Source organism: Pseudonaja textilis, chromosome 4 (genome assembly GCF_049901715.1).
Source record: "Pseudonaja textilis isolate UNSWEBS1 chromosome 4, rPseTex1.2, whole genome shotgun sequence".
NCBI classification, from domain to species: domain Eukaryota; kingdom Metazoa; phylum Chordata; class Lepidosauria; order Squamata; family Elapidae; genus Pseudonaja; species Pseudonaja textilis.
The window spans coordinates 43,951,808-43,960,885 of record NC_141993.1 but is presented as its reverse complement, the minus strand read 5'-3'; the positions used below and the strand labels follow the sequence as shown (position 1 = coordinate 43,960,885).

General features: G+C 39.5%; 1 long non-coding RNA gene across 1 annotated transcript; it reads right to left on the bottom strand.

Annotated features, from left to right (window-relative positions):
• Positions 1–201: 201 nt before the first annotated feature.
• Positions 202–7,917, bottom strand: LOC148125808 (uncharacterized). The gene is made up of 2 exons (XR_015743495.1): positions 7,665–7,917; positions 202–2,778 (listed from the first exon to the last, which is right to left on the bottom strand). It is a non-coding gene; the product is annotated as an uncharacterized LOC148125808 (long non-coding RNA).
• Positions 7,918–9,078: the final 1,161 nt, after the last annotated feature.

Genomic DNA, 9,078 nt, shown 5'->3' with positions numbered 1-9,078 from the left:
TAGTGGTTGAAAATCTGGTTCCAACCATTGTTAAGTCAGGACAAGTTGTATTTCTTGGAACCAAAATAATTCAAGTGTTTTATGCTGCAGCAGCCTGGAGGTTGTGAGCAGTTGTGAGCAGTTCTTTCCCCTGTTTAGAAGAATTCCTGCTTCATCATTAAACTTTAAGTATTATAAGAGAAAAGTAGTGTCAGAAAATGATTACTGTAAATATTATTTTATCTCCCACATAGGCAGTCCTGGGATATTTTGGCAAAGAATCAAATACACATTGTGTGAAATAAAGACAGAGACTGGAGAATGTGCAAAAGCACATTTGTTTCCCTTTAGTATAAACTGGGGTAGGAGAAGGGCAATGGTTTTTACTTCTTGTTTTGAGTTTCAAGATGAGAGTGAATCTTCTTCAACCACTTTTGAAGCACTAGGGAGTGGAAAAAAGCAGTATGGAAATGTCCTGATATTCTTGGTGGTATTAAAGCAGAAGCACTTTGTTAGTCTTCTAATGTTGGCAAAAAGCACCCCTAGCCCTTTTGGAAAATTGTATGAATCTAGTATGGAAAGGAGAGGTTGTGAATACTCAAAAAGATTGCCAAAGAGGTCCTGACCATTCACAAAATGGCAAAAAATGTCTTCCATGATTAACTTTTACTGTAACAGACTTTGGCTGTACTCAAGTAACCTATCAACGGCATAAAAAATATTGAACATTTTAATTCTTTCTTCCCATCCAGTGGTTGTCCAGATTTTTGCAGCCCTGATTCAGTTATCTTAGGATGTATCCACTTAAAATCATAAAATTATGAGAAATAAAATTGGTGTTGCTCTTTGCCATTTTCTCTAATACTTCAAAAAATGCTCCATATTAGACCAACTTATCTTCATCTTTCTTTCTGGACAGATTGACACATTTACAAAATACAATTTACAAATTGACATAGTTATTTTCTTTGGCAATATGCCAGCCCAAATGGAATCAAAAGTATACCTGGAAAAGTAACTGCCAAACATAGTGATATTTCCTTTTTCCTCATATTTGGCCACTTTTCTATGCTTCATCAGATTCTTTTTAACTATCGTTTATGATTCAAAGGTGCAACAAGGAAAAGTGATTTATGACCTGTCCTTGCACTTGTCACCACCACACCACCCTCAACATTATGTGATTGCAATTTGGAACTTGGCAACCAGCTCACATTTATGAACTTTTACAGTGTCCTACAGACAAACGATTGCCACCTGTGATCTGCCCAGCCAGTTCCAGCAAAATAAGCCAATTGAGAAGGCTGAAATCACTTAGCCACCATATGATTTGCTTTATAACCACCCTAAAAATGGTGGTTCACATGATTTGACTTACAACTCTGATCCCATTTGTGATATTTAGGTTGAGGAATACCTGTATATTTCTGGATTAGGTTTTATCACTAGAACAAACAATAACACAATGCCAATTATATTAATATGACTACTGTATATTTTCTAGGGTATAACTGAGATAGAGATGCAGCTAAGGTATCTAATTTGTACCGAGAAATAAGATCATTAAACAATAAGAGTTAGTACAACATAGTTTTTTTTTAAAAAAAGATGATTCCAGACTAAAGGGCTTTCTTATTTCTACAGAAAAAGTCATTTTCCAAAACAATATTTCACCACCAATATTTCTTTTCCTTGAGTTTTCCAGTATTCTGGAGATTCCCAACCAATTAGGGGCTGTGACCATGACTGTTCCTGTTCTCCAACCTCTTCCCTTTTCTGCCTCCAGCAGAGAGAGATGGAGGAGTATGCCTCTGCATAGTATGTGATTCTAAGCCATGCTTCATTCAAGGAGCTGTCCATTCTGTTTGACAGGAGATACTTTCTTCCTCATGAGGGTGTGGGTTTATTGTCCAGCATGAGGTGCTGACAGGCAGGTGACATTCACAACAATAATGATAGTACTAAGTGAGATTCAAATAGGATTTTAAATATGTTATCTTTTTTAAACAATGCACATGGAGTTTAAGTGACTGTTCATTCAAAAATGTGGGCAATCTTTTTTAAATGTAGCCTAACGTGTTCATTTTTCATTTTTTTTCCCATGGATTTTCTCAATTGTCAGCAAGATATATGGGTATTTTCTTCTTACTGGATCATTCCCCTTCCGTTTACCCCACTGAGTGATTTTGAAGCAAGCTGTAACCTCCTTTGCATAGGAAGCCATTTGGCTTTTTTCACATAATTCCATATTTCTGAGGTAGTGTATAATGATCAAGCATAATTTTATGGGTTTCATCCCAATTGGGCTTGCCTCTGTTTCCCTTGTTTTTTATGTTTTGAAAGTGACATACAGTATACTGTAACCCTGACTATTGTACTGTAAATAAACCAGACTCTTCCATTGCCACTTTAAAAAAAATGTATACAGAAAAATGCTAGCATTAGGACCTACGCGGAGTCTTTGAATCAAGAGGTCTCTTGATTCATTCAATCTCTCTTAGACATTCACACACATACACACAAACTGCAACAAGAGGAGGAAAGTCAGCCAAAAGGGCTTTAAACATTTCAAAGTTTCCATTTGCAGAAGCAATGGGGAAACGTGGCAGGCCAAGGAAAGAACTGAGATGTGAAGGTGATGCTGGGGAAGCTGTTCTAGGGCAGCAGCAACTGCCGGTGATAGATAATACGTCCAGGTGCCCGTTCAGTGACATTTTCAACACCAGCAGTGAGGACTCCATGGAGAAGATCAACACTTTCCTACAGAATGTGCAGATTTTGCTGGAAGCAGCCAGCTACCTGGAGCAAATCGAGAAAGAAAACAAAAGTAAGTGGAGTTTTGATTTTCATTGGCTCCTTCTGCTGCTTCTTTACTCGCAAACATGCATTAAACACTAGGCATGTACAACAACAACAACAGAAAATAAAGAAAATGTTTATGAAGATGCAACAAGACAGACTATAGAGCTTGAACCTGCCAAGTGAGACTGTTTCAATCTTTTAACCCTGTCCTAGGTCCAGAGGAATTTATATGCGTGCCAAGGGATTTCATTAGAAAATATTCTTAGTTTGTTTTTGTTCGGTTTTCTTAAAAACAAAACAAAAACATAACCACCCCCACGTTAGTTTTAAAGTGATCCAAAACAACGCTGTCATGATAGAAGTACATTTTGATTTATGGATATGTGTGTTGTGTGTTTGTGAAGTGTCATGTCCCCATAAAAGGCTCTTAATGTGTCAAAGCGGGGGTGGGGGGTGTCGAAAACTGACCAAACTAGGAGATGGGGGAGGGGAGACCACGCAAAGCAAACTTTATGATCCTCTGGGTAGACAAACAGAAAACACTTTCAGGATTTTTAGAAGGAATGGCAGGGAAAAAAGGCTTGTTTATCATTTTCAACTCTCGCTTCCTTTTCCTCCCCCCTCCTCCCTGCAAACCCAAGAGAACGTGATTTTCTCCTCCTTAAAGAAAACCTCGCCGAGTAATATGTGAAAAGAACAAAAGGGGAAATAAAAATACACACACACACACACACACACACGCATATTCTCCCCCCCCCTTGTGGAAAAGGATTTCCCCAACACCCCTCCCCCTCCTTGCTAATGTTGCCGTCAGCGAAAAAGAATAATCCATACAGAAACGCTCGTTTGCAGCGTCTTTTGAGCAGCCTCCTGGATAGAACAATAACAAGCCAGGAACAATTTTTTTTAACCAGCAGGGCTGCCGTTTCTTATCTAATTTAACAACAGCGAAGGTCAGGAGGAAGAAAAATAAAGAAAGCGTTGTATCACGTCAACCGCTGCAGTGGGAAGGAGGGGGGGGGAGAAAGGGGAGAATCTAACTCTCCTTTGGCTTTGAGTTTATTATTTGTATGTGTCAACCCTCTCCCCCCGCGATGCTTTGCCTTACAAATCCGCCGTACAAATATGGGGCTCCCCCACCTCCGCTCCCCTCCTGTCACCCCCACTCCGGGGTATAAATTTCCATTGCAGTTCAAGTAGCTTAGCCTTTTGTTGACCGCCCTCTTTTTCTTTCTTTCTCTCCTTGCTCTTCCCCATCTTTTTAATGAATAAGTGGAGATGTGGGCATTGTTTCCGGGAGGACGGGGTAGTCAGTGCGAAGACTTCACAAAGCCTTTCTCTCCCCCTCCCCTTCCAGTTTTGCAATGGCTAACACGCTCGCCCGTCATCAATGGGAGTATTTTATTTTTTTTAACAGCGCCCTTTGGGCTTTCTGGTCAATCCGGTTCTTGCCGCGGCACCCTGACTTTTTTTAGGATTGAGGTGCAAGGGCCTTTTGGCTTCCGCGCAACGCGATCGCTCAAGGAAAAGGCCGGCTGCCAAGTTAATGGAGGTATCTGTCTCCCCCACCCCCCGCCACCCCGTCTCGGGAAGTCACGTAGGCAAAGAGTGAACTAGCCAGGTAGCCAAGCGAAAGGAGGCGGGGAGATGGCGTCGAGTAGTCCTCTAAGCAACTCGGGCAAAAGTGAGACTATAATCATTTTAAATACCGGCCATCTCGTTTCCTCAGAACCGGAGATGGTGCGGATAGAACTAGGTCAAGCTGTGCCTCCTTGTTTTCTCCACTCCCCGAAGCCAGACGTGCACAAAGCATCCCCCCCCCCCCCCCGCCCCCAAAGAGAGCTCAGTGGGGTCTTTAGGCGTTTTCTCTTTTTTCTGACTTTGCCAAAAGCTGCCCCGTTTTTGCTGCTGCAGAAAACAAAGAGAGAGGAAAAACAAACGTGTGTGCGACGTTTGCAATTCCTCCCCCCCCCCCGCACCGTTCAAGCCAAGTCAAAAGCCACAAAAACTACGGCACAGCCCCTTGCCTACTTTAGGTAGGAAACTCGGCCGCCTAATTGTTTGAACGCGGGGCGGAGGATAGGTGAACTCGGTCGTAACTGTTTCCAAGAACATGTGTCTTTTTGTTACTTCAGGTGTTAAAATGTTTTTTTTTTTAAATCGGAATAGTATAAGAAACGGGTCTCCTCGGCAGCCAGCTAATTTATCTGAATTCACCCCGTGTCCCCTCCAGAAATATGTCTACCCTTTAGAAATCCGAGATCCTGATGAACACCAATGTCGTCTCGGATCTTTAAGCTTTTGGATGGTCTCCAAGTCGTTTGAATAAAACGGGAACTAGGAGGTCGCCTCGTCTTGGTGTCAGCAATTAACATCTCGGTGGAAAACACAACTCCGTCGGGCTGCCAACGTGTGTGTGTGTGTGTGTGTGTCCGCGGCTCCCCCCTCCCCATCGAGGAACAAGACTCGTGGAGACTTTGCACGTTTTAGAAATCGGCAGGCGGACTGCTATTGCTCCACATTCTGCGCGTTTCAGAGTTGCAGCGATTTAGGCTTGAGGACAACCCACGCGTTTGAATTTTCCGTAAAACTTTTTTTCTTCCCCCGTGGGAGCGGCCAGGGCAAGTCTTTTAAAAAAAAAAAACGTAAACAAGGCATGCACATTTAACAGCCTCTTGAAATCCCAACCCCCACATCCTTCTTAAAGTTTCACCCAAGCAAAAACAAACGGCGCTGCCTTGGCTGCGCTCTGATCCGCCTGGCTAGTTTACAGTATAATCAGTCTCGGCTCCTCCTCTTCTTAGAACCACATGGTTTCCACATGGAGACAAACTCCTCTCTTTCCATTGGCTGTACTCTAACTCGGAAGGCGTGGTTATTTCAAGCCATTCCGCCAATGAGCCGCTCTCTTATCCCTATGATGTCACGCGTTGCTGAGCCTGAAGATCAATAGGAGGAGTCTGGAATGGAGCGGAGTGTCCTTGTTGGGAGTTGTGGTCAGATGATGTCATAGTTTCAGGCTTAAAGCGACAATGCTGTGCTTTGCGCTCACAGCGTTTCCAAGTTGAAGATTCACAATAACAATAAGGGCCTGAACGGGTGCCACGAATTCCAATCCTTGCTTGCTTAGGCAGCGATACGGGCAGTAGCAGATTCGTACGAGATTGCAAAACAAGGGATTAAGCGTCTTTCACTTAACCTTTACCGGCGAAATTATTCCTAAAATATTTGCCCCCGTGTGTGTTTATGCAGATACAAGGAGACACATTTATGCTTTGTTAAGGAATATAAGTTATTTATGTTTGAAAGGCGTGGGGCGTTGGTTTTTTTTGCTTCTATACTTTTCCTTAAGCAGGATTTATACCCTTCAAGTTAAACTGTCAGAAACGAATATGGCCCTCTAAAAGTTTCCAAGATGTTTGCAGACTTACAGCACACTTTGCTTTTAATTAATTTATTTAGGCTTATGACTCCAGGCCATTATTGTAACTGCTGGTATGGAAAGGACAGGCTAACTTGCACTTGCCTCTTGTTTACCAGTTGCACATTTAGTATCATTTTTTCCCTATACCCAACAAAACCAGGGTTGACCTGGAATTTAAGAGAAACCTGCAACTCTTTTATGTTGCTTAATGTTTGCTTTAGTGTAAATTGATTACCAGGCATGCAACTGTTTGTTGGGTATTTACATCTCTCTGAACAGCAAAACTTCATTGTACTAGAAAATTAAGCAAAATTCTGTGCAAAAGGCAAGAGGAAAAAATAGCAATATCACTAACTATTCTGCTACTTGCTTTCAAGCACCTAACACTTATAAACCCAAAATTTAACAATTACAGACATAATCACAGCTTCATAAATCCATTTAACAATTGGTTTAATAATATTAAACATTTGTGCTGATTGAAGTATTTCACATTGTAGGTCATCACTTTTTTCTTATATGTGTGTTTTAAAGCAATTTTATTTGCAACATAGCTCTATTTAGTATAACCTCAGTTTGTGTAAGAGTTTCTCTGTATATCCAAAGGGACAAGTGAAAGAGAGATTTCTATATTCAGGAAAGAAAAAAGCTGTAGTGGCTACAGTAGAAATCAGGAAAAATGTCTCTGGATTCATTATGGAACAATTTACTTATGCAAAAAATGTTTTGTTACATAGGATCTATGCAAGAATAATTATTTTCTCCAGACTTCACTAATCAATATGCCCAAAGCTATCTATAAAAGCTTTTAGTTGTTCATTTGGGAGGTTATAAAGAGAATTATAACATGATCTTAATGATTTTTAAATATGTGACACAGGCAACTGCAACTGTGTGCGTGATGCATCAGGGCTACATTTCAAATTTTGGGACGTCCATGGTTGATTAAGAGAGGTGATTTTTAGGAGTTGAATTTCCAGTTGCTCTGGAGAGCAGATTGGTAAAGACGGATTGAAAATAATGCAGCAAATGACTTCACAAACTTTATAATATACTACACACCTAAAATTGCCTAGTTTTATAATTAACATTAATACTCCTTTTGGCTTTTCATACCATTGACAATACTGTATTTTTTCTGATGTATACTGTTAAATTCATTAGCAAGAAAGTACTTTATATATTAAAGTGTGTGTGTCTGTAATAAAACAGCATAATGCATTACTGTTAAATTTTGTACTGCAATTACAGTGAGTTGTAAAATATCAAAGCTTTACAACATGCGGTTTTGTAAGTGCTATTTGGCTCTTCCATTAAAATATATAAATGAAAAGTATTTAAGTTCTGCTTAAATATTGATTTTTCAAACTGGCATGATAAGGTAGGACCTACAAGTTTTGTAATAAATGTTAAACTCTGGTAATTGTCTTTTTTTTTTAGATCATTGTCAAAATCTCACTTTTTAGCTGGAGGCATCTGTAGCTGTGAAATCGAATGACTTTCCTTTAAAAGTTGTTCTTTTAGAAGTCTGAGTAAAAAGAACTAAAAAAACCACAGGGTAATAATTAGGTGACAATAGCAAATGAATGCCCCACAAAAACAAAAGGAATGAAACAGTAAATCTGCATTAAATTTCTGCTATGGAAATGCTCTCTATTAATAACTACAAATGAGCAAAACCCAAAACAACTGTGAAATTGATCATCCCTTTGACAAATGCTTAAAAATGAGAAAAAATGCTATATAAAAACTTCATTATCAATACAGTTGTACGATGCTTTTGAATTTAAGATGGTGTTCAGAGTGTGTAGGTAAGCTCAAAGCAATTTGTCTTCAGTTCTTTCAAATCCTTCCCCAGGATTATGCTGCAGCTGTCTGACTGAAGCTGCAGTGGTAGGAGATAGCCTCAAAATCCTGGGGGAAACATACTGATTTTTCTGTGGAGTTCTGTATAAGAATTCCTGCACACTGTGAAACTTTTTTTTGTCTTAGAACATGAAATGTTGCATAGCCATATTCACTTAATGAAGAAATTTGCAACATGAATACAAAGTTTTAGCATCCTTCTCTTTGAAAGCTTGAGCGGAGAAATGGCCCTGAGAAAAGAACTGCAAAGAATTGCTTATGAAAAGTGCTCAGCTACTGGGAGGGATGTCCACAAGGGTCAACATGGCAGCCATTACCAAAAAATCCAAGCTCGCGGTCCCTTCTTTACATGGATCTGGTGAATACATAAAAAAGGAGAAGATTCAGTTGTTGAGTCCATATTGCCACCATTTTGATGCTCTTTACTTTCCCTCCTGATTTCTTGGAAATTGTCATAAAATCTTATTATGAGCTTCATGACCTTCATTTTTATGAAAATGCATCATGTGGACTCAACTTTTTGCAGAAAACAGGGCTGTTTTAATGTTACTCATTTTGCAGCCATCAAATTCTTTGTAGGCCACTAGCAATTTTTATACAGCTTAGAGGTTTGTACAAAGAATGACATTGTTTATCTTCAAGTAGAAGCATTTCACTAGTAAAGAGATTGTCCAGAAAGTATAGCAAAATAATTTGTGGCTTCAATTACAGTGCTAGCCATGAAGGGTAACCTTACTTGCTTTTTCATATGCTACGGATATATAGAGAACTTACCATTTACATAGACAATAATAACAGTTTATTCAGAATAAAAGAGATGCTTTTGCTTGTAAACTTTTGAATTTTACCACCTGGATAACTAGGAAGGAAACTTGATATTATCCCAATGCATCAGGAAAAGAATTAACATTTAGTTAATGTACAATATGCTTTGATATTGTTGAAATAGAAGATTGTAGTTTAAGTTCTTTCTTTGCAATTACCTTTTCTTAATTCTTAGGCTAAAA